Source organism: Catharus ustulatus, chromosome 2 (genome assembly GCF_009819885.2).
Source record: "Catharus ustulatus isolate bCatUst1 chromosome 2, bCatUst1.pri.v2, whole genome shotgun sequence".
Classification (NCBI taxonomy): Eukaryota; Metazoa; Chordata; class Aves; order Passeriformes; family Turdidae; genus Catharus; species Catharus ustulatus.
The window spans coordinates 72,882,178-72,909,355 of NC_046222.1; the positions used below are offsets into that span (position 1 = coordinate 72,882,178).

Sequence of the window (27,178 nt, forward strand, 5' to 3'; positions counted from 1 at the left end):
CAAATACATCGCATAGCACTAAACCTGTCATCTTGATTATTTTTGTGTGGTTTTTCAGTTCAAAGCAACAGATGTCATGCCAGACATCTGTCACAACCCACCAGAGAGTCTTAGAGCATGCTCCTGAGAAAATTCCAGGTTGGTGGAATATGCCACCTGGAGGTGGCATAGCCAAGTGGGATAGTGATGGAAGGTTATGTTGGCTTGAGGGAGCCAAAAGTGATATGATTTGGTCTGTGCTTTTTGGGAGCAGACACTAACAAGGTGTCCCAAGAACTGTGCTTGAGTTTTGTGGAATTAGGTTTGTGTAGTGTGAATAGTCAGGGTGCAAAAATTAAGTAGTAGCTGAGGCCTTTTTCCCCTAGGGAATATTCAGGAAACAGGTTTCAGGAAAGTGGGTTTTCCTTCACTGAAGCTTTCCCCTTTTGCATTAATACCTGAAATATTAAGTATTCATCAGATCCAGGATGTTAGCAAGATGGGTTCACACATGCATTTTGACTTCTGTAAAAAACAGCATACACAACTGTTAATTTGTCTGTCTCATCCATCTCCTCTTTCTTTTTTTTCATCAGCTCAGTGAATCATGTCTGAAAAACCTCTAAATTTTGGTAGTCCAGTTTTGAATACTGAATATTTGACAGCTAGTGTCTCACTGGATATATTCTGCAATCGCAGCAAGAGTTTGTAACACTGCTGTCAATAAATGGAAACATTTCAAAGGGAATCAGAAAAACATAACCCAAGTATTATCTCTGCCTAGAAACCTTGTCTTGCTGATGCCCTTAGCCCTATGAAAACAATACCAGAGAAAATTATAAGGTCTGCCAGCTACACAGTTTCATGGGGCTAGTCACTGTTGCTAACCAAGATCAAAGTTATTTCTTAAAACCCATGATCTAATTTCTTCTACCAGGCTAGTTTCTGCTTTTAGTTTCTTCAGTTGGTGAAAAATTGTCAAGAAAATGCTCAGAAAATGACAGATGTGGCATTACTTACAGTGAGGCAGATGTAATAATTCTAAGTTCTTCAGAAATAAATTCTTGGAGAAAATGAAGTACTGATCAGCAAAGTCATCTACAGGTTCATTCTGTGAAAAAATCAAAAGACACTTGATAACCCTCTCCCTATGTGGTTCTCAGATATTTTACTTAATCATTTTCTCACTCTGAAATTAATCAAGTCAACGAAATAAATCACTGAACACCATAGACTTCAACATACATATTATTTTTTTAGATTAAGCTTTCCTGTCTATAACTATGTCTCAAAATGGGCTTGCCTAATAATCTTGATTCAGGCTGGTATCAGGAACAGGCAAGGGAAATTTCATAAGAACAAGGAAAAAGTACCAATTTCCTGGTATATTATATATCTGTTTAAATAACATTCCTACTCTGGAACTGCAGGAACTTGGTTAGTTGCCATGTTTATTATGACTCATAAACAAATGTGGGAATTCACACTCAGCAAGAGCTCAGTGGAATGATGGAATTATTAATCTCTCTAAATTGCCTAATCTGAAAAAATAAAAAGTAAGAGAAAATTTAATAGGAACACTTTTCAGCCTTCTGTTTTTGAAACCCTGACTTGGTTGGAATAATTCTAGAAAGTCTTAATAACTTGTTTTTAATCTGGCATGTTTACCTGGTAACACAAGCAGATGAAGACATGCCTGAATATCTTCCACAACTTTCAGTTTTCCCATTGGACATGTCTTAGATCTGATTCTTTTTGTTGGTCTTGTCTGGGATTATTGCAAACTGAGGTTTGTCTTTCTTTAATTTAGGTACCCTAAAGTGAACATCTTACACTTTTACCAATGCTGTGAAAGTAGAAAGGCTTCTTCCCAAGTATAGGTAGTACTGGAAATTTCAAAACACAACCATCTTTACATATTTATAAAGATAATATTTGTTTAATGGAGAGGTCTTGGGGGTTCAGACACAAAGACGAAAATTTTATCAGTCTGTGTGTCGTGTCTGTTCACAGTGGGGTAGGGTGACTAGCTGGGCAACAATCTCCATCCTTCCTCCCCTGAGCACCAGCCCAGTGCAGGTTTTGATACAAGGGGGTTACAGTTCTATATAATCCTGACATAATATTTTGCACAGTTGAAGCTACAAAACTTTTATTACTGGTGGATTATTTTTCCCCACTAAACACACATTCTGGGCTCTTTCTATGGTAAATGGGGTGTAATAGGCATTTCCAGAGTATAATTCTGTGTATTTTAAACATACACTTTCCTTTCGCTAGCCAAAATAAGGTCATCTTTATTCTTTGCTTTGCGAAAAGGAAGAGTCTTGCTCCACATCCCCTTCAGATCCTGCCCATGAAAGGAGAGCAGACTGTGAGTGAGACTATCATGGAGAGACTGAGGGTAAACCAGGCATTTTTTAGAGGTGATGTTATCGTATTCTTGAGAGCAGTCAGTGACATAGTAAAACTCCACAGAGACTGGCTCCAGACGGGCCAACACTGCAGTACAGGAGCACAGAGCAGTGGTACTGTGGCCATGGAGGCAGATGCTGACCAGCAGTGACCTGCCACACCCCTCCTACTGTCTCCGAACTGCCTTGGCTAGCTCTAGGTCAGAGATTGGGGGGATTCGGCATGGACAAAGCAAGACTAAGGAGGCTCTGACTCCCAGGATGTGTTCCAAGGTTTATTCTTGAAGAATTCCAGGGAAGCAAGAGGGAGAATACAGGAAGCGCAGGAGTATTCAAACCTTGGCGAGGAGGCAGAGGGATTGGACTCTAGCCAAACAGGTCTGGTCAGAGGGGAAGGGGGAAGGAAAGGGATTACATCATAAGAGAAACCACAAAAGGGGGGCTTAGGGAAGAACCATAAAACCTAGAGCATTGGATTACAACAGTGGCCTGCACTCCAAACTGTAGATAATCCCTTGCACCTACTGCCAAAGCTGGGCATGGGCCAATTTGGGATGGAAAGAGTTGAAGGCAGTCCAGAGCAAGGAATTAGCGCTGCATGGTGCTGGACAATCAAATCCAAATATGTTGGAAATAGAAGATCCTTAAATTCCATTCCAACTCCCAAGTCTTCCTATGATTCTGTGGTTCTGTACAGCAATGCTCCCTGTTGCAGAGTGCTTGCACAGGCAGGGAGCCAGCCAGAGGCTGCCCCTGCCAGCACCCATGCTCTGACCAAATAGCCTTTCCTAGCACTGACTTTAGCGTAATGTTGTTATATAATAGCTAGCACTAACTACTAAGGACTGTGCTGTAAGAGCTTCTCTGCCAAACACAGCCCGTTCTTGTGGAGGTCTCATAAAGCAACCATTTCTCACATATTTTTTGATGTTCATAATTACAGATGTTTCCTGAATTAACTGGAGAATTTAAATCCTGTAAATAAACCATTGCTTAATAAAACCCAAACCTCTGAGATGGTCTGAGCTGTTACGTGGATGTGTGGACCTCTGTTAATGTCCCTACTGAACCATAGACTCATAGAATATTTCAGGCTGGAAGAGATCTGGAAGCATCATCAAGCCCAATGCAGGACTACCTAAAACTAAATCATATTACTAAGGGTATCATCCAGGACCTCCTTGACCTCTGACAGGTGTGATATCCTGACCACTTCCCAGAAGAACCTGTTGCAGTGACTGTCCTCAGTGAAGAAGGATTTTGAGTCTAGAGAAGGGCAATGGAGCTGATAAAGGCTCTAGAGGGAAACTCCTATGAGCTGGGGGAGCTGGAGTTGTTTAGCCTGGAGAAGAGGAGGCTCAGGGATGACTTCATTGCCTTCTACAACCACCCAAAAGGAGAATGTAGCCAGGTGGGGGTCAGCCTCCACTCGCAGGCAACCAGTGGCAGGACAAGAGGAAACAGTCAGTTACTCCAGAAGTCATTTAAGAAAGGGTTGGATATTAGGAGGAAAGAGTGATTAAACATTGGAATAGACTGTCCAGGGAGGTGGTGGAGTCCCCATTCCTGGAACTGTTTAAGGAGACATTGGACATGGCACTTAGTGCCATGCTCTAGTTGACCTGAGGGTTTTTGGTCATAGGTTGGAGTCAATGATCTCTGAGGTCTTTTCTAACTTAATTGATTTTTTATTCTGTGAATGTATTAGTGTAGTTAGTGACACTAGCTGTGTCACATCTTATAACTTGCTCATCTGTAAAATTGCTGTGATTTCTGGCTACTGGGAACTATCCTGAACAAGATGTTCTCTCTCACCTCATATTCTCAGAAGATACCATCCTTTCATGGAGAGTATTTGGATGAGACGGCAACTGAGGTTGTATCACTGATATTTACAATCCTTTTATGTTTCTTTGTGGAAATAAACTGTTTCTCATGAAGAAATGGTAGCTCTTAAGACTTTAAGATCTGGAAATAATTATGTAGTTTTTTCTAGATGGTTGTTATATTACTGTACTCTTTTTTGCTTAGCTATGATACATTTTGTATTCCCAGCTAAAGAATTTAGAATCATATATATTTTTTAATGATCAAATTTTATGAACAAGTAGATGAGCGAATACACCATCTGCAAAGCAAATATGTGCTACCTTTATTTGAAATAAACTGAAACCACTGTAGGCTTCATACTTTGCATTCAGTAGCAAAAAACATTCAGTCCTGTTGTCAGTCTGCTCTTTCTGCCACCAGCAGCAGTAAGAGTTCACTTTGATATAAAGATCCAGCTGCCAGCCTAATAATATAGCCTGACGTGGAAACTGGAGCCTTTCTCTACCTTGCAACTGATGGCCGTCTGCTGAGATGATTTAGAGATTCAGTGCTGCACCCTCTCTGCAGATGACTGCTCCATGTGATGCAGCTGCCCAGGCCTGAGGCTGGGAGCTGAAACATCCAGGGAGCCCCACAATACTTACTCCTCAAAGAGTTTAGATTTATTCTCAGAGTGCTATTCCCCTGAAGCATAAAGCACAGCAAGGGCAGGTACTAACCAGTGACTTTCTCACAGTCTTGTACAGTAACTCTTCATTAATAGTTAAACTGCTTTTGTTTTCTGTCTCTCCAGCTGTACCAGCCTAAGGCAGTGTGAACATTCATGCCTGTATCAAGGATGTAGCCACTTATCCCAGTTCCTGCCTTCCACCAAAAAATCCCTGGCTCCTTATGCCAGCTCTTCTCTGGATTCCTGGTGTTTGATAACCTCCTACTGGCTGGACATAAGATCATCCCAAGAAACTGTAAGTGTAACCTCCCTCACATGGTGATTGGTTGGGAGCTGCTATTTGCTCCTGGCACTGCTCTCTCACTTGCTTTCCAGTCACTCACCATCTGGGACCTTTGCAACTTTCTCCTCTGCTGTCTTCTCCTGTGTCCTCTCAGCTAATATTAATGTTTCCTCTTTCAGCTTCTCCTTCCTAAGCAGTCCCAAGCAGCAAATTTTCCATTTTCTCTTCCCAGCTTTTATAAGAAGCTTAAGTTAAATGAACCAAAGAATTCTGTCACCATGAGCTACAATGAGAACACAAACTTCCTTGCCCAAACAGTACCACACAGTTAGAAGAATACCTTTTTTTTTTTCAGTTTTTAATATCTAAAACCATAGGGAGTTTCAAGGGGACTTGGTGACCTGAAGAGGGAGGTCAGCCAAAAGTCTGTGTCGTCTTTTCTACCCTTTTTTTGACATCTTTTCCAGAAAAATTAGATTAACTGTTATAGAAAGTTTCTTTAGTTCAATATCCCCAACCCTAGGCTCATGAGAGTAATGTGGAGGCCACAGCAAACTTCCAGCAAAATTCCTTTCCTTGGTATTATGACTATTTGTTCTCTGTGCTAATTTCCACCAAGGGCAAAATACAACCCAGAACCCAATCTAAACTCAAAATGTCTTTATACATAGGGTGAAAGAAGGCACAGCAGGAAGCTTTGTGTTTAAAATGTTGTACCACTCCTTGTTTTCAAAGTGCCACAAACAGATCTGTGGCAACCACACCCCTCCCTTTCTCCTTAGAGACTCTGGGCTGCACTAATGTGCTTTGGGGCCTGCCAAAGATTAACCTTTTCCTTCAGTTTTGCCCCGGGTGGATTTGAGAGAAGGCTGGCTCCCTACTCCAGCTAATTAACTCCCAGCCAGCCATCAGAGCTCTCTGCAATAATGCCCCACAGCAGGAGAGCAAAGGCAAGTCTTGTGGATTCTTCGTAAGGAGCACAGTGACTACATTAGGAGTGGATGTAAAGTAACATCTATTTTGTATTACATCCCACACTGCTACAGCTTTTTCTCCTTGCTAGGAAAAGATAGATTTAAATAGATAAATAATTAAGACATGTGCTTTTACAACTAATTTTCTACAGCTCTATTTCCTCTTCTACTAAGGTAAAGGTTGTGGTACAGGCACTATGTAAGCTATTTCTTTCAGCACCTTACCACTGTTGTCTAGTCTCAAACACGTTCTATTTCTTCACCACAAGAAGAATATAATTTAAAATTATAACAGATATTTCATTGATGTGTCCTGTTCTGTGTGGAGTAGTTCAAGATTAAAAACCAAAAGAAATTTGATTGGAGAAAATACAGTTGAAGACTGAAAGTTCCCCTGGCCCAGGTCATGGCCCTCGAGCACATTTGATTACACCAAAATAATTCCTGGAAATGTTTGTTCAACCTATTTGTAAAAAGCACTGGAGATTGCAATTCTGCAACCTCCCCAGGCTGTGCACATCAGCACTTCATCATCCCTATGATTAGAAACTCCTCTTTCAAGGTCAAAACTACATTTCCCTTTACTGCAATTACTCCCTTTATTTTCAGTGCACACAGGGAATAATTTACAACTTCTCTTTCTACAAAAAATACTTGAAGACCATTATTATGCCTTTTGATCTTTTCCAGACCAAATGATTTCTTCCAATCTTTCTTTGCAAGCCTTGTCTTTTAATCCACCAAACTTTTTTCTCTTTTTCTTGTTCCATTTCTTTCTCCATGTCTTTCAGAACCAACTCAGCTCAGCAAAACTTGTAATTCAGATCTAGATTTAAGTCCAAGATCAGTCACATAGATTTATTTGTCTATAAAGTAAGATGTGAGGATGGTGTCTTCACTCCTTATAGTCTCTGGGAATCTAGCTGATGAGGTCAGTGGAGTTTAGAGATTTATCCAGATTATCCTGAAGTAGACTGAATCAGTCAGATAAACAGCACTGAAGACTTCACTGGGCCCAGTGCTCTTGATTAGGTATGGAAAACTACTGCTCTTTGAGATGCCTTTGAATATCCTGCCCAGCGCCCAGCACCCAGCCATTGATGCAGAAGGACACGGTCTCCTACAGCCTCCATGTGAAACACCAGCCCCATGTCTAAGATGCCCTATGACATCTCCATGAGTAGAGAGGGCCTCAGGTGTTCATATTTAGGCAGCCAATCTGAGTTTACAGCAGACAAGTAGATTCTTGCACTGTGAGACCAAGGTCAGGTACAAATTCAGAGCCTTGCTGTCTGGCTTGTCTGACAAACAGGAAGAGTTAGACATGACAACAGGAGCTGTGCACAGAGTCTGTGATGATAAATACTATACATCCCATGATAAAAGGATGGTGATAACTTACTTATCTATGGAAAAAAATTGCAATGTCCAAAAGGAGTCAATCTTATCAGCAGAGAGGAATGATCAGGAGTGTTTTTTCATTCTGGGTATTATATCCCAATGCTGACATTCTGGGACAACATTTGCTGGAAGCAGAAAGGAATTCCAGAATAAAAAATTATTATTTTTGTTCTAAACTGAGGATTAGAAGATGTTTGCTGGTGAATATAAATGTGGTATTAGCTGACTTCATCTTTTGGCTTAAAAGATGTTGGCTGTTGTGACAGCTAATCCACACTCCTCTTCCTGCTGCACAAACACATACATGAATTAAATGATTGCTTGAAGCTTCTGTGTTTACACTTTAAAAATTTCATATTCATATTCATTTCATGTCATATTTCATTTTTATTTCATGAAAATGGATGTTCTTTCAAAGTTCCATTCAATCTGGAAAAATTAATTTCCCCAGGGGTGGAAAGTAGTATCAAGAGGATCATTTGAGCTAGCTGTGTATATGACATAATGAACGAATGAAAGCTATCTCTCAATTAAAAATAATTTCATAGAATCATAGAATGGTTTGGGTTGGAAGAAACCTTAAAGACCATCTCATTCAAACACCCTGCTGTGGGTAGGGACACCTTCCACTAGATCAGGTTACTCAGCGCCCTGTCCAGCCACTTGCAGGTCTGAGACATCCGCAACTTCCCTGAGTAATGTGTTCCAGTGTTTCACCACTCTCTAAGAATTTTTTCTTAATATCTAATATGACCCTACTCTCTTTCAGTTTAAAACCATTGCCCCCTGTCATGTCCCCTCTGCCCATATGAAAAGTCTCCCCTCCTCTCTTTTTAATAAGCCCTCTTTAGGAACAGGAGGGCTGCAATAAGGTCTTCCCAGAGCTTTCTTTTTCTTCAGGCTCAACAATCTCAGCTCTCTCAGCCTGTCTTCGTAGAACAAGTACTTCATCCCTGTGATCATATTTGTGGCCCTTCCCTAGACCGGTTCTAACAGGTCCACGTTTTTATTGTGCTTTGGGGCCCAAAGCTGGATGCAGCATCCCAGGTGAGGTCCCATGAGAGCTGAGCAGAGGGGGGAGAATCACTTCCCTTGGTCTTCTGGAAACTCTGCTTTTTGTGCAGCCCAGGATGCAGTTGGTTTTCTGCTCTGTGAGCCACACTCATGGCTCATGTCCTGCTTGTCATCCATGAGGATTTGCAAGTCCTTCTCATCAGGGCTAGTCTCAGTGACTTCTCCCCATCAGTACTGATGTCTGGGAAAGAATCAGCTCAAGTCCATGTTCTTGCACTTGGGCTTGTTGAACATCATGAGGTTCTCATGGCCCCTCTTCTCAATTTTATCTGTGTTGGATGCTTCTTCCACATACCATTCTGGACCAGATGCTCATGTGAGAAACAGTGTACAAGATAACTAAAGTAGGGAGGTTAGAAATGAAATTTGAAGGCAAGCTCCCAAGCTCAACAAAAACCTGCAGATGCCCTCTAAAACTGCTATAGATACTGTGGTATGTGGGAAGAGCATACTAAGGTAGGAGACAACAAAGATGACTCAGTAAGCAATCTCTTGCTGGATAACCTGGGTGAAAAATTCTGCATTACTGATAAAGTATCAACATTTCCACTTAAATTTCATTTCTTTGACCTCCTCTGAATAGTCTTGAGAGAGTTCAGATGGGATTAACAGTTTTCCAGGGGTGATGCTCTATTGCAGGACCAGAGACTTGCAGCTAGCATAAAGTAACTGGACAATCCCTGCAAGTCTGACCCCTCACCAGTCTCACTTGGTCTCTCCTCCACAGGTTGTTGCACAGGGTTTGTTTTCACCTTTTTTCTCCTCCTGACCTGAGAAAAGTTAGTCTTTTTTCTGATCATCCACCTGAATATTTGCAGTGCTTGCAGCTAACCAGGCAATTGGAGTCAGTATCATTTTTGTCTCATCTTTAAAAACTTATTTCAAAACACAACAAAACAAAAACATGCCAAGCTGTTCTGTCAATACTATTTTGTATTGACATTTTTGCTGATGCTGAAAAACCAGACAAAAAGGGTAAGACATTGAGTTGTGGGTAAACATTTGCTGAACTAAAAAAGCTTTTTCTGTTCCCTAGTAAACCAATAAAATTCAGCTCCATGTTCCAGGGTGTCCATGTGCAGTTTTGAGTCCTTGGCTGTCTGTTTTACAATCTTTTCTTCCTGACACACTGTGCAATACTGTTGGTCAGTTCCAGGAAGAAACTGGATGTGAAAATACCCAGTGAGAATGATTATATTCCTCAGCATGTTCTCCCGAGGCACACTTAGCTACACTTCCAACAAAGTTTCAGTTAAAACTTCCTTTTTCCTTTTGACAGATGAATAACAAATATTTAGTGGAGTAGTCATTGTTTTTGTAAGCTTTAGAAGAAGGTTGTAGCCTTTCTACTAAAATTGCTCTTGTATTCATAACTAAATTCAGTGCAATAAATGTATTAAATTGCTAACCTGTGTAGTAAACTTGGCATTTGCAACTGAAGACTGTCTCCAATCCTTCTGCCCTTCTTTTCAGAAGCATATCAGCTATACATTACAAAAATGAGGGGAAATGACATAACTTGGAAATGACCAGATTAAAAAGACATTTTTCTGCTTTAATTTGGTTTTTTAAATAATTTCTCTTTTCCTCCTTTTTTCTGCCGACTCCTTCCTTCAAGATGCTCAAATGCCTATCCTCAGTGTGCTGGAATTCAGTATATTAAAATATTGAATCTACTCTTGTTTTCCAACATGTATATTGAAATCCAAACCTTTTCTTGGAAATCAAGATACTCAGGAGGATTTCAAATATATCATTTTTTGATGTTGATGATTTGTTGTCCTGATATTGCTGCTGTATATTAAAACATTTTAGACAATGTTTTACTAATTACTTGAAGGGCATGGTGGAAATTCATGGTCATGCAACAGGTTTCCAGGAACCTGAAGTAAGAGGAGGCATCAGCAGTCCCTGCTGCAACCCTTGCAAGGGGTAATATGGCTCCCCCTGAACCAGCTTGGTTTTAAAGCTCAACAGAGGTGTCAGCCCCAGAGCAAAAAAAATCTCATTTGGGCTAGAGCCTCAGATACTTCAAAAACTAGTTCCTCAAGATAATCTAGATCTAGAAGATCTAGATTTAGCTAAACCAACCTTGTAAGATTTCAAAAAGAAAGGGCTCATGTGCTTTAAGTGGTAAGTCAAGGACTGCTTTCATCTGAGGGTTCATATATATGCAAAGGTTTTCAGGGTTTTGCATTATGGAGTAAACACTTCAAATTTTTTAATATTAGTACTTGTACTTAGAAGGAATTATTTTCTATACTTCAGTTGAGAATAGGCTTTTCTCTTTCAAACTGTCCTAGGTTTGGCTTGGATAGTCACATGTCTTCTTAGGAGCTGGTGCAGTGCTCAGTTTTGGATTTTTTACGAGAATTATGATGATTACATACTGATGTTTTAGCTGTTGCTGAGCAATGTTTATTCTTCAGTCAAGAGATTTTCTGTCCTCCATCCTCTGCCTATGGAGAAGGTGGACAAGAAGCTGTGAGGGAGCTCCACCAGGACATCTGTCCAAAGCGGCCAAAGGATGTTCCATACCACAGAAAGTCAAGCTCAGTGTATAAAATGTGAGGAGTTGTCTGGGAGGTGCCTATCGCTGCTCCAGGATGGGCTGGGCACAGTCAGCAAGTAGTGAGCAATTGTATTGTGCATCCATGGTTTCTCTTGGGTTTTAGTTTTCTCTCTTGCTCTTTCCTTTATGTCCTAAATATAATTTTAATTTTATTTACTTTTTTTCCCCAAGTAATAAACTGTTCTCATCTCAACCCACAAGTTTTACTGTTTTTCTGAGTCTTTTCCCCCATCCCACTTGGGAAGGAAAGGGAGTGAGCAGCTGCTTTGCCAGCTTAGTTGCCAACTGGGGTTAAACCACAATTCAAAGTAGTAAGTCCCAGCCAAAGAGTGTGAAATGCAGTAAGTGATCTTCTGCTCTTTCTTACCAAGAACTTTGGGTTTCACTGATGAAAAGTGATGCAGAATTTTCCATTGTGATAATTACTGTTATTAAAATTTAATTCACTTTAGATGGGGGACAAAGCATTTGAAGCAAAACTATGTCTAAATAAGAGGCTTTTTGTTACTCTCCAAAGCATTTCTAACCACATCTAAGCAAGATATCAAAATCTGAGGCTGTTAACTGTGGGAGCACATGTTATTTTTGCTCAAGAATATTGCTTGTCATTTTGTGTAAACAAAATAAAGTATTTACATTACTTCTAGGATTTCCAGTCGCTGTGTAATCTTAAAAAGGTTCCCAGCAGTGTTCTGCGAAGGAACCCAAATACCATCACATAACCTGGCTTGGAAGGGACCCACAAGGTTCACCAAGTCCAACTTCTTGCCCTGCACAGGGCCACTCCAAGAGTCACACATGCCTGACAGCACTGTCCAAACCTTTCTTGAACTCTGGCAGCCTTGGTTCTGTAACCACTTCTCTGGGAGCCTGTTCCAGTACATGACCACCCCCTCCCAAATTAGGAAGGAAACACTGAAGACTTATCTTGCGTGTTTAAGAGAGGGAACTTCTGCCGTCAAATTTTTCAAAATATACATAACTGGTCTTAATTAAGTCACTAGAACTGCTCCCTTAATTTCTGCTAATTCTCAAGTCCATCTACTATCCACAACTTTTCTCATATTTTGGCTGAAGTCTCACTTTTGTCATTAGAAAAAACATTTACTAATAAGATAATTTTCTTTGTTTGGGCAGACATCTGCTTCTAATTTAGCTTTCGAAAGCCTTACAGAGTCTCTATCAGCTTACAGTGATGTGACAGTGCTCATTTTACTGTGCTTCACAGAAAGAATAATTTCAAAAGTTTGGTACATTCAAATATATTGAAAATCGTGATTTTGTTAGTTCCCAATGTGATTGCCTTGCAGCTATATTCTATCACATTTTGGATACCCTTTTGGAGAGGAAAAGCAAGCTATTCTTACTGTGTCATGTTCTGTGTACTTACTTTTGTATTAGGAAAACATTCTAATACCTTAATATTATTAAAACTCATGTGCTGTTGTCTGGTACACAAAGGTCATGTATATGCTAGCAGGAGAGTATATCTCAGCAGAAAGTAGGGGAAAAAGAATACAGGCAGCGTGCTATGGGTATAGGTACATGCTCTCCAGAAACTCAGAGTTGTTTCCTATTCTCCAGATTGCATCATTATTGTTAATATTTAAAGAGTGACTAAATAAATAAAGGTTTTCAGAAGCAGAAAAGAGCGGGTGTGAGCAAGTAAATGAAATCTTGGCATCTAACCAACAAAGATTTTTTTCAAGCTTGATTGAGGAGAGTTTTCAAGAACTGCAGTACATTCAAGCAGAGGAGATTTCTTCAGGCTGGGTGAGCAGTCTTTCAGCTAAGCAGTGCTGATATGTATATTGTGCCAACTGTGTAGTTAGGAAGAGTAATTCAACTTGCAGTGTCACAAGTTTGTTCATAAACAATGCATTTATGTAAAATAAATATACAGAGTTTAATATGGATATAAAGGGCTAAGGAACCAGCTTTATGATAAACATTGCCTTAAAGATGGTGTAAACTGTTCAAAAAACATTATGCAAATTGTATAATTGCAGCATTCTTTAGTGTACATCTCCCCCTTCTTTCTTTACCAACAACCGAACAAGAAATTTTGCTTGGATTTCGAAATGATTCTTTATCTATGTAGACGGGTTTTGCTACTGTAACAGCTGTGGACAAAACCATGGAAATTTTAATAATAAGGAGGAAAAAACCTAATGCTTGCATAAAGGATCAAAAGCAAAATGTAAAATATATTCAGTCTTTTCTAGGTCAATTCATATTCTGGTCTTATTTTTTAAATTAGCATAATTTCTATAGTTGCAGTCCAGGAAATTCCAATTTACATCACCGTTACATCAGATTTTTAGCCATTTATATTCTCTTTAAAGATTGTATTTTCTGATAGTTTATTTTCATCAGTTGCTTACTATTCAAACAGCATCAGCAATTTTGTTACTACTTGAAACTGGAATATAGGAAAATGTTATATTTACTTTAATTTTAAGCATTATTTTCCTTCAGAGGCGCATAAATCTTAATGATGCCTATAAAATATTGGTTTTTATTCTGATAAAAATGGACTGAAGTTGAGAGCTGATGTTCATGGAGAATCTGAAACTACTCTCATTTACACTTTAGAATCTTTAATGCAGTGCCAACTCTGAATATCGCTGGGAAACAAGGACCAAGTACTTGACTGCATTTATAGTCATGCTGAGTCGGTGAAAACAGATAAACAAGCCAACTTCACTTTGAGAGTTGTGGAGAAAACAGAGGAGTAGAATAATCAATAGAATAACTTGCTCTTTTAGCACTTTAATGAAAAAATTTATATATGACAGAAGACTTTCTGTCTGTTCCATTACCAATGGTAAAAACTTTAAATAAAGATGAATATCATTAAACCTGCATGTCCAATAAGGTAAGATGGAAAATAATATTTTACTAACTCAGGTTGATGAATAGCTGATACATCGAATTATCAGGGAAGGTCATGCATTATATCTGCATGGTACTGTTTAGTCACAATCACTGCAGAGTATCCCACACAGTTTGCAATTACCAGGAAGCAGCAGTGACCATGGATGTGACCTCTCCATGGTAGGGGTGTATACAATTTTTCATCTCCCTTCCAACCCATGATTTTATGATCATATGTTATCATTTTGATTGTTATGTAACACCAGAATAGTATTGGCTATGATAAGTTAATTTTTTTTCTCTCAAAAGCTATCAATGTATAATTCTGTGGAACACATTTAATAGAACAAGGGTAGAAAACATAAGTCTTATCAGACAAGACAGTAATTCCCTGCTCTTTCTCTTTGAAGACTGGATGGTATTTAATATCTAATAACTTTCTTGTAAGTCTCTAGGAAACTTTCAGATATTTAATGCTGCTTTATTTGGAGCAAACCATCACAAAATGGTGATCATTCCCCCTAGTTCTGTCATCCTTTGTTTGACTGTGAAATCTTGATTTAGTTACACACCCAGCTATTCCCTCAGGCTATTAAGTACTAAAGTACTCCAGCAAAACCTAGGAGAGATGGCACAATAGATCTGCCTACAGCACATTATTTCCATTAGGAGTAATATTCTGTACTGCAGAAAAATGCCCTAACAGCACTGCATTATAATGTTAAAATGGGGTTACTGGTGCATGTCACCACTCAGCACAGTTCATTATCTTATGATTAAGTATGTATCAAGATAAGCAGAGATTTATAGATATTTTTCTAAATAGCTGAAGAACTTTTGAAGAGTAATAAAAAAATACGTTCAGATAAAAGACTTTGCTTGCCTTGCATTTTGTGGGCTTTTTTTCTGAAATCCTACGTACTCATTATATTCTTATTTTAAGGCTTGAATATCAATCAACATTTTCTACAAGATAACAAGGGAGTAGAGCAAAATAACACTGAAGAAAAAGACATGTTAACATTTCATCCAAAGGAACATTACTCATTACGAGCTCCATAGCATTCAGAACTATTTTGACAGAAGCAATGTGTGCTCCCTCCTTTTTTTCATGCATGAATTAAAATTGTAATTAGTGCATCTGTAGAAAAATCACCACCTAATGTACAAATGTCTGTCCATAGATAATTTTTCTCTCTCCCTTGCAGTTCACTTAATAGTCTCAATTCTTCCATGGTGTCAGGGAGACTAGTGGAATTTCATTACAGCATCATCTCATTTCATTGTTTAAGTCTGTGGCTATTAGATAACAAAGTACGACATGAAATTTATTCTTGCAGCCACAGTGTAATTTAAAGAGTTCTGCTCTGTCTGAAAATAGTGGAGATATTTCTATTTCATTTTTGTTTTATTTTGAGAAAATGTATTAAGATTTATTACTATAAACAGGGAACATCCACAGGAGTGGGTACACACTTTTATTGTTCCTGTGGATTGAAGGAAGAGGGGCACCTACAACTGAAGACACCCAAAGTGATTTCAGGAACATCCAGCTGCTGGTGTTTCTCACAACACTACCATGTACCTCCGTTCCCAAAGTGGCCTTAACATTTCAATATCTTGTTTTTCAGCAAATCACCTTCAATAAAAGAAAATTACTGGAAACGAGGCAGTTAGTAGATGTTAAAAAATTCAGACAGCCTTACGATGTTCCCTGGCTATATGGTATTTCTTACTGCTAGAAAAATTATAGAAAACAAGACAATTTTGTTCTATAATGAAGCAAATAATGTAGAGATGCATCTGGCAGTGATTTCCTTGAGTGCTAAAAGTACACTTAATGGTAAATGGCTTCTTCACACTAAGGTATGTTTGTAAGATAATAACAAATTCCTAAATATTACAACTTTTTAAAGATATTATTGAATAAGGAAGAACTCATACTCCTCTCATTTTTCAATTTATTGTTTCCCTGTCCTTTTTTATTTTCCTTTATTTTATTTCTTTTTTCTTTTTTCTCCTTCTAAGAGGCAAAAGACTACATCTCTGTTTCAGTGACATCAACAGTCTAGAGGTGGTTCTCGACTCCAATGCTCTTAGCTGTGTCTTGCTTTATCTTTCAATCATCAGGAGAGTAAATATTCTAAACATGGGGAATAAAAATGCACATTTGAATGCACAGAAATGGAGGACTCAATAAAAAATACCAAATGTGTACGGTTAAAATAAAATTATTAACAGCAGTCAAGGATTCATGCTCAAAATTTGCAATTGCAATGATGTTAGTATTCAAGATTATTGGACACTATTTTATTGCATAACAATTTGAAGTAAGACAAAAAAATAAATAAAATATTCACAAGTACATATTTTAGTATCTATTTCAATCTACAGTATCTTCTATACAAGTATCAGAGAAGTTTGCTGCATCTGGATACTTCTTAAAAGTGCAAAGATTTATAATCATAACTCCTCTGGTACCTGAAGAAAGCTCACTTTAATTAAACAATGGGAAAATGAACCCCAAAACAATGAATGCACAGATCCATATTGGTATTTATGGACTTTTCTCCTAACACACCTAGGACCTGACAAGAAAAGTTACATGCCAAAATGTATTTGTGTATTCAAATGCTTTATCTTCAGATGTTTTGGTGCCTGTACAAGGAATTGGACATGAGTTCCCTATATCAAAGCTACATGACTGAGTAGAAGATCTGGCTCCTTTTTAACCTTTGCTCTCTTCACGTGGGGGAGGGAATGTTCACTTGCACTGCATGCCCATAAATAGAATAAATACTCACAAATATTTTAGGGTAATTCAAAGTCTTCTATGAACTAGGCATTATGACAACACAAAAAGAAGGATGAACAGCAATGCCACAAGTTTATTCTGACTGTACCTCCTTTTCTCCAATTAAAGAATGAAAAACATTATTTTAAAAAATAAAAGAGAATAAAATGAAAAGGCAAATTAGTGTCTGGAGGACACTTCAAAAGGAAAGATATTATGAATGCCATTTGGAATTCCCTGCCTGATTTATCTGTAATATTCATAAGTGTGTGTTTATCCAAAAGCTTTGTCTCAGATCAGGCAATTAATTAAACTAGAGAAGATCTCAAGCAGGGAGAGATGAGAGTTGTTAATAGTGTGTAGCTGATAATCAAATTTGTCTCTGCTGTTTTTCTTGGGACGCATTCCTCAGCACAAGGAAAGTGTGAGATCCAAGGCTGAGCAGTACAACACGAAACACACAGACCCAGCTCTTCAGAACTGGAACAGTTACCACTTGTGCTAGTGTCCATATATCTCAGCTCCAGATGATTGTACCTGAGCATATCTTCACTTCTTTGGGCATATAAACATGAATGCTTTTAGCCAGTCCATTTTTCTTGAGAGTATATAAGGAAGTAGGTGATGTTTCCAACACAAGGTCAAGTTGAAAAATAAGAAATGGAAAGGCAGGACAAAAATAAGATCAGGACTGAAAAAAACCCAAAGGGGGAAGATGAGACTTGGCTTCAAATTATCACAGAAAGTGTGGAAAGCACAGAAATCAAAACATGGCAATAGGAAGGAACAGGTTTCAAGTGCATCCTTTTAATTTTGGTGTGGATCTTTGAGGGCACACAACAGAGGCATACAATCCTCTTGAAACTGTAAGACTGCAATGGCCTTGCCAATAACAGGAAGATATTAAACCCTCCTCACAAAATTATATGATTTCTACAGCCCAGATCTGTTGTCCCAATTGCTGGGACTGCAATCTAGTTTGGTGCTCTTGTAGACTGCACCAAATCAGAAGGTCATAATGCCTCCTCTGGAAATACATATACTGCACATCCAGGCAGGATTTGACCCCAAACTTTGATACCACAAGACTTTTTTTCCAGGATTTTGTTCAGTATTATGCATACAATGTTATCTGTCTTCATGTAGGCAGTTTGAATCCACAGGCTGCAACTTTTACTGAAATCAGACCTCTCTCTGAGTGACCACAGGAATTCACTGCCTTCTCCAACACTTCTTGGCACTAGGATCTTCTTACACCTTTTGAATAATGCATCTGCATGTCTCAAGACACCTGAGATGGCTGGCTTTTCACTGAAACTCCAGTGATTGAAAATCATTAAAATCCCCAAGATAAAGTAATTTGTACTGGTAATTCCAACAAAAAATACAGTCAGTGGATGTCCAGATACCTGGAAAAGCAAATCAAGTGTATCTACACTAAGCAGAGTCTCTCCTGTGTCGCTGTAGTTGGCAATTACATGAAGACGTCATCTTTAAGTTAGAGATGGATCACTAACTAAGATTAAAAATTTGAAATTCTGTGATACTGCTATAAATGGAAACCAGAAAATGCTGTTATTGTTAAATTCACAGATCCTTTAAAAATCCCCTTTCTCATATAGCATCTTTGAAATCTATCTTGAATGTATTGTATGTCTATGCAATTTTATTTCATTAGAAAAATGCAGACTAGTGTTTGGGAGTTTTGCATCTGGAAATATGTCCAGTCTTTTCCTATTTAACAATCTTAGAGGTTCACTGGAGAAATAAAAACAAAGTTTTTTGATTGCAGGGGTCACTCATGTTCCCTGTACATTATATGGACAGAATCATTTCCAAAGTTTTGACTCATGAGACCATCAAGATGTACCCAAAGTCTCCTTAAATACTGAACAGAAATTTTCTATTGGCTGAAATGACAGAAACTGGAAAAGTCCTCCTTTTGGCTACTTTTTGTGGGAGTTCCTGTCTCACAGACCTTTGAAAATTACATTTAGTACGTAGTAGTGAAATTACCAATTTGTGAGGCTTGCTGAGACTCATGCATGAGCTCAGTTTTCCACGTAGCTCTGGAGCATCAAAAATATTGAGAGAAGCAGCATAATTTTGGACTTGAAAATTCCATTTCAAGGGCAAAAGAAGTGGTTCATAGGATAGTTCTGTGACTAAGTCCCTTTCTAAGACCATGACTTCAACTTAAAGACATTCCACCAGTATCCTCATGGAAAAGCAGTCTGGACTGAAGCACTTTCGATTGCATCAGATATGCAAAATGAATGAGTCAGTACACCTTCTATTTTCCACTAAAATAAACTTGCCTTTTTTTTTTTTTTTTTTTTTTTTTTTTGCTGGAGTAAAGACTAACCACTTAAAAGACAATGAAATACTAACTGGCCTATCTAGTGAAAAGGATATTCAGTAATACTCAGCTGACTAATTTTATAGACAGGTGATAACATCACATTTTTTGAATCACTTTCAAAAGTAAATGCTTGTATGTCAAAACAAACAGAATTCAAATAGAAATTGGTAAATGGATAGAAGACAGTAAAATCACTAAAGAAACCAAAATTGTTTTCCCACAGGGAAATGCCATGTCATAAAACCATGTCATATGAAATGCCATTCATAAAGCTAAGAGACTATATATTTTTATACCTTTCTATGAGACTGTCATTAAACAACACCCCAGTCAAAGAAAAATTCAGTACTTGAAGAGAATTTCCCTATATGTTTCATCCATGGGGAAGCCCTTCAGCAGTAAATAAAAACCTGGTGCAAGGCATCTTGTTTTTCAGGTAAGCAGAAGATCATGCACTATTTTGTAAGTCATAAACACCACTCCACTCATTACTCCACTGAAGCCAGAAGAGAAAAATCCACCATAAAATATGACCAAGTTTAGGTAACTCTATGTGGGTATCTACCTGTGATTTAGACATCTGGGTTCCCATTGCAATCAATGGAAATCTAGAGTTTCATTGCACATAAATGGGCAGCTTGGCCATTTGAGGTGCCAAGGCTATCCCACTTGGCCTCTGGAAAACATTTCAAGCAGGCATAAGCATCCTGTAGGAGCTGTGTCCATAATATGCACATGGAAATAAAAACTTTGGTTTGGAAAAATTGATCAGTGCCTGCATCAAGAGCAGCAGAAGCTTAGACATGTCACTCACATATGGACACCTATAGGCTGGGACTTACCCACCTCAAGGGGCGCTTCAGTGCCTGCAGTATGGAGATCAGTCCCACCTCAGGGACGTGACACCATTACCTAAATGTGGGCACCTCACACCATTTGTGAGGCTTTTCCTGTGCAGCACTGGTAGCTGGGATACAAGGCTTACAGAAGACCTGCAGCTTTCTGGAGAAGCACACAGAGATCAGGCAGGACATCCTACTGGTGGATATACCACAGTGCAATACAGCAAAGGGGTCCCACTACAGCTGTGCACCTCGTGTGAACATAATTCCTTTTCTGCATTGTCTGTAGTGTCTGAACTACTTCTTGCTACCTAGATGAAGTACCTATAGCAGGTGGCTGAATAAAACTGTGAGGAACATGCACCTGTGTTCCTAAATTAATGATGGTGGCTCCTGTCCTCCTTTGATAGTGATGCCAAGTAAATGCACCATCTATATACCTGGCACAGTTTTAATCCTGGGTATGTTAAATTGATATGCTGGCCCTTACCTCTATCATTTCCACACTGAGAAAGCACAGCCACTAATTTAGTGTAAAATTTCCCAACATAGAAAACCCACAGTTATACTTGTGTAAGATTTTTTAAAATTGGTTTCTGCTTCCAGTAACAGGTACTGAAATCAAGTTTTGCAGCTCACGGGAATTAACTAAAATAATGTTGTCTCTGATGTCAGCATATCAAATAGTATAACATTTTCCATACAAAATTACTTGTCATATGAAGATGTCCTACATTTGACCTTCCTGTGGAAAAGTGATAATCTAAATTTCACTCTAATATCTGTTTGTCTGAAAGTAAAGAACAGATCTAAGCCTTGCATAAACACCTTTTCTGCACTTGGCTGTCATGATAGCCATGAAACAAATGTAATGAATTTAATTTGTTAAGGGATCAAGTAACTTCAAAGAAAATTTGCAATATGAGCTTGCTCTGAGAGGCAAGGTATAGCATTAATTTCCTCTCTCCCAGTTGAGAATTCTGAAATCACTATCTTCCAGTATTGAAAAATACATATGAAAAGATAAAGGGTGAGAGAGCTTTCAGAGGAAATTGCATGTTTAGGCATTGGTCCTAATGGCTGTGTATATGTAAATTATTTCTAGATACTAAGCAACAATTCATTTATATTTCAGCACAGCTTTCCTGTTCTCATCTTTCTCATCTGGAATATTCTGCTATCTTGAGGATAGGAAGTGCGACCTTCTGCTTAGCCATATGAGGTAAGACCAATATTTTTCACGCATTTTCATCCTCATTTATGTAAATCTTCCTTGGACTTGTAGGTCACAGTAGTAACCAAAATCCTTAATCTTGCCAGCATTTAGAATAACCTGGTGATAGAACATGTAGATTAGAAGGAACTTTTCTCCCCTCCCTTCTACACGTGTGGGGAGAAATTCATCTTTAAGCATCCTAACCTTAAGAAGTGAAACTGAATGATCCAATAGGGTCAAGAGTACACATCCCATGTATGCTATTCCTGATCACAGACACAGGGTATTTAGCATTACTTCGTCTTTGGGATCTGTCCAGCAAAAATAACAGTAAAATATAGGCAATATGATTTTTCCAGTCACTTCTGTTTCTGACATAAATTAGAATGTGGGGTCCTAGTGATGAAATTACAATAGAAAAATTATTGTGTTTTCACCCATGAAGTCTGTAAGCTTTTCTGTCAAAAAAAGGAAACAGAATTGCAAGTAACAAGTTCACATTAACAACACTCCGATATGGTGGATACTTACCAATCATGTCTTTTCCTAACCCTAAGAACAATGGGATCCTTGAACCCAGAATCAGCCAAAATATTTTTATCCCTACCTCTAAGATTCTCAAGTAAGAGACCTTTTTTCTCCCCTGGCATACAAAACAGTTCACTCCTCCCCAGTGCTGAATCATATGTTGGCACAAGTAATTCCTTTATACAGAAGGAATGGCATTTTCTAAGCACTGGAATAATCTACGAGTGCATGATACTGAGGTATACTAGAGAGAGAGAGAGAGAGAGGGAGAGAGAGAGAAAGCACTGTTCAGGGAGAGCACTGCATGCAGGCAGGCACTCTCCAGCCATCCCCACCTGGGCAGGTGGCAGCAGCTCACCTGCCCATCTAACCACTGAAATCTCTTCCTGTACGCTCTTCTGCATAAAACTCTTCTTACACACCCAAACACACTGCTGGGGTGCCACTTTGTGGCTAATGAGCTTGATGGCTGAGGTGGATTGAATCCCCACAAGAGGCCTCCCTGTCCCTTGAGTGGGCACTCAAACATCTTCACCAGGCCCTGAAAACCAAAGCGGAAATTCATAACACCACCTTGTGATATCCATCTTTCTCTCTGTAATAATTTGCTTTCCTACTGTTCTTCTCACCTTGAACATGGTCCAAAATAACTACCTAATCTGAGAGTGGAATTACTCACTTGGCAATTGCAAACCTCAGAAGCTGAGATTTAGCGCACTTTCCTTGAGCAGGGCAGCTTTAAGAAGGATTATTGGCTGCACTGACAGAGTGACTAGAAAACTCCTGGGATTTTTGTGTTAAGGATCAGGCCACCAATGGATTGTTTTCTGCTTCCTTTCATTTAAAAATTAAAGCAATTAATTTTCTTATATAGTCCCTATTCAAAAAGTCTATGAAAACACTTCAGTGGTAAAAAAAAAGTTTCCCCACATCTTACATGTCTGTCAATGCTCTCCATTTCAGCCATCTAGAACAAGAAAACAATTCATATTTTTCAAATGTTTCTGTCAAATGGAGAAACCAGTTGGAGAAAATATAACCCTTGATCCTGAAAAGCAGAGCTCTTCAATGGATTTGAGAATCTCATGATCACCACCCATCCCTGATAAAAATAAGTCCAATACTTTTCTTTTTCCCATTCAGTGCACACTTGATAGAGTTTTATCAATGCAGTACATGACTTTATCTTTACAATGTGCATATTTGCATCACCTAAGTCTTTCTTTTACTGGTTTGTAAGCCTACTTGCAATGCAGCTGGATTAAATTATGTAATACAATGAAGGTGATATAAACCAACCCAAGAACCCCTTCTTCCCCTACATCTATGGTATTTCCAGTACTTTATGTACAACTTTTCTGAGTCTTTCCTTAATTCTACAACATGACTCTCTGGCTCATGTTGTCTTTTCCCTTGGATCTTTATTTGTACCACACGTTCTTTCCAGCTGAGTGTTTACTGTGAAGAAGGGTGCCCCTGCAGTTTCTATCTCAGCTTTCTCCTCACAGTAAGGAAGGCAAAAACATAATGGGAGTAAAATAACCTTTTTGTATGAACATTTTTACTTAGCTTAGGATCTGCTGTAGCATCATCTAAAAAATCAGTTAACTTTTTCCCCAGTCTTAACATCTTTGTGAGCTAAAGATAAAAGTCACTTCACTGTTTAGAGAACTTCAAGAATAGGGAAAAGTGTAAAAGAGGAATACATCTAGAGCTGGCAAGAAAGAATTCATTCAATCCCTCTATATGGCAATAGTATATGTACAGAAACCATCATTTCAGTAAATTGATTCATCTCACTGTTTTATTGTACCATATCCAGATCATTACAGCCCTGTCTCAAATGAAATCCTTGTGGCTCAGCATGTCATGCTGAAAAATGACATTTTAAATAGGAGACTATTTAGCAGGTTTTCAAAGAGAAAACAAGCTGCTTTGGCTGTGCTGTGACTACAGCGCTGAGTGGAGGGAAGATTATGGGTTAAAATCAACAGTGAACATTTTTTACTCGTACCATCTCCTTTTGTCCAGGCATACACACAGAGCTGCTGCTGCTGCTGAATTAACTCTTGGAATAGATGAGAACAGAACCATATTGCCCTGAGCTCTCAACAGTCACAGTAGCTGCATTATGTCTTGTGTAGCAAGCTCAGTACCCTGGCAATATCTCGTTATTCCCTGCATCTACTGCCACGTTTCATTGATGAAATCCCTGGCTGCTGGCAGGATTGGATCTCTAATGGGAACGCTGAGTTCTGTCCTGTTCCTACAGTACTAATTCCCAGGGTCTTCATTTTGTATCCAAACTTTTTTTTTCCCTGAGTAATTAGTAACTTCATTAATTCAGTCCTTTTAGTTGCTTACCTCTAATTTTTAGAAGTCATCAAAACTGATGGTGTTAAGGTCAGTTTTACCAAGTGGTTTGAAGGGATACCACATTTTTCAGGTGACAGCAATGAAGTCAGTACTAGCATGCATAGATAAACTCCATCAAGGCTGAAAGTAATGACAACAAATAGCTAGCCACAAAAAGTGGCTTTACTGAGGAGAAAAGCACCACAAAGCAAACTTACAAAATCAAGCTGACAGGAAGTATGTGCACACAGATTTTTGAAATACAGTGTAAGATACTGTAAAGGGACAGTGTTACTTATGAGCCCAAAGGATCTCATAAAACTACCTAAGCCTCAAAAGAAGCCAGCATTTTATTTTGAGGGGCAGGCCTTTGGAGAACATGAAGAATTAGAAAGACATTAAAGTACTCCTACTTTTCCTATCAAGATACTCAATCTACCAGAGAAACATGGTGTGGGATAGGGAAGTTCTGATTCTGTGATGCTCAGACAAAACATTTGCACCACTGCCAAACAGAGTAACTCTGATGGCTTTGTAAAGACCCGCCTCTATTTAAACAGTAAGATAAGGATTGTCCCAGTTTCCATCCTACTATTCAAATCATGTTGCAATTCCCAGGGCTGAATTTTCTCACATAAATAATTTAAAACCTGCATTAAAAATGCTGTCTGCATTGTTTCCGAGAAAAGAGTTATTGCATTTCATGGTAGATTTGTGCTCTCGAAGATACTTCACCCTTGAGGAAAGCCAAGTTTTTAATTTTTAAAATTAGAAGTTCCTTCCAGGCATGCCGTGTTTCCTTGTAAACATGCTAGACCACTTAACTAGCTCACTAACTACTCTTCTGTCTTTTTCTGAGGCATCTAATTTAAAAGCAATGACATGATGTTTGAGTATTTTATTGCATACATCTTTTCAATAAACAGCACCCTAACTGACCTTGTAGAATCAGGCTATATAGCGAGTTAAATAATAAATGAGAACAGCATGAGCCAGAAATTAAACAGCAAATAAATAGGTGAAAGAGCTGTTAAAGGTCATGGTGAGAGGGATTGGATCCCACTCTTGGATTGGATCCCACTCTTTCCTGTTTAAGCCTTTGTAAGTAAGTATTAAGGACAAATACCCCTAAAAGAAAATGTACAGCTTCAAAGAATTGATGCATTTCTCCTTCTTAATGAGATATCATAGTGATGAGATGACCTTACTTATAGGAGGTTACCAATAGCGTGAAGGGGAATGGGAGGCAAGACATGTCATCCAGGCACCCACCAGTGAATTAGAAAATCCCCCTAAAATATTTAAAGGATGGTTTCCTTACACTACCTATTGTGATTAAAGATAGCAACTGAAAGTGCAGTGTCAATCGCTGCATTCAGAACTCTTGAGAAGTCAGGGTCAAGTATTAAGTGAAGACACAAGTTTTTCTGTCACTGTGTTGTTGATAGCCGGCAGCTTTTCCCTGCCAACCTAAAGGAACAACAGGGAGCCCTCTAGAAATCCTTGTGATATCCACCATCTCCACTGTGAAAGACAAAAGATCAAATCCAGCACCCGATGTGAGCCTTAAAGCAAAGAGAATGGAGATTTAAATTGAAAGAGATTGAGTTTCTCTAAACCCCAGCAGATTGCAGACCAGCAACTGTATCATTTAGCAGATCTAAGGATGGCTCTTTCATAGATGTTGCTGCTAATATAAAGTAAATGATCAGTGCTCTGTAGAAACAACACTCCTGCTCTTTCACATCTCTTTGCAAGTAGAAACCTCAAGTAGAATAAAAATAATCCTACTTTTACATCAAGAACTTTAACCTACAGACTCATGGAATTAATTGAAGCTGAAAATCTGATTTGAGACAAGCTGCAAATAATGATTAAATAGAGTTTAAATGTAGATGATCTTCTAACACTTTCCATTTAAACTTCAGACCTGTTTGTTTCTTTAACTATCACCCATAATTATTTGACTGTAACTTAAAGTGCCCTGCATCTTCTAGAAGACACACACACAAAAAAAATGCAGTCGATATAAATGTCAGGTGAGATGTTTTCTCTGCTACTTCAACTACATCATTAACAATAAGAGAATTTCAAAATGTTACATTTATAACAGAATTCTGTGAAGCTCTCCCTCAAATACTGCAATAGTCTCCAGATATGTTGCCTTTTTGTGAAACTGTAACATAGTCAATCCTCACCTCTAGTCAGTGCTCACTCGTCTCCTTTTTTCCGCTTCCACTTCTTCTTTTACCCTCCCATCGTGTTTCTTCCTGATCCACCCTATCCCAGAATGCCAAGATCTTCTGGGTAGATCCAGCTGCAATTATTTGTAAAAATTAATGTCTGGAAATTTGGGTGATCATGCAGACTCCTTCTCCCTTTAATACATAACAGTCAATTACTATCTTTCATCTCTATCCCTTGCTTTATATGAAATCTGTCTACTCAGATCTTCCTCTCAGCTGACAGCAAATCATTATATGTCACACCAGTAAATGGGAACAAATTGAATGTTCATTTAATCACCTACCAAAACTCCCAGCACAGTTGAATTTTGCTTTTGATCCTTTCACAGGACTGAAATGTGGTGAGAATGAGTCTAGCTTATGTGACCACTGATCTCAAACCAGATGGAAATGTACAGTGATCTATACATCTCAGTATTATCAAAATCATTGAAAAGCACAAAAGAATTTTCACTGAAGAATTTAATTGGACTTCTACTTCCCATTGAAGGTCAGTTTCCTTTCTTTTTATAATTTCACAAAAAGAAAACTGTCCCCAAACCAGTGGACAAAAGCAGTGAGCCATATTTTCAGATCCATCTCTTTGGACCATGCTTGATGCAATAATGCATCTCATATCATACTGCATAAACAGATCCTGCTGTTACAACTACCACTTAAAAAAACCTCTTCACCTGCGTTGTTGCACTGCTTAAGATAAAAGGAATAAGTTAGATATAGTTGAATTGGAGCCATATCAGTATCTGTAAACTTGGTAGTGC

General features: G+C 38.5%; 1 long non-coding RNA gene across 1 annotated transcript; it reads right to left on the minus strand.

The window, feature by feature from the left end:
- Positions 1 to 437: 437 nt before the first annotated feature.
- Positions 438 to 26,487, minus strand: LOC116992567. The gene is made up of 3 exons (XR_004417074.1): positions 26,370 to 26,487; positions 1,000 to 1,090; positions 438 to 504 (listed from the first exon to the last, which is right to left on the minus strand). It is a non-coding gene; the product is annotated as an uncharacterized LOC116992567 (long non-coding RNA).
- Positions 26,488 to 27,178: the final 691 nt, after the last annotated feature.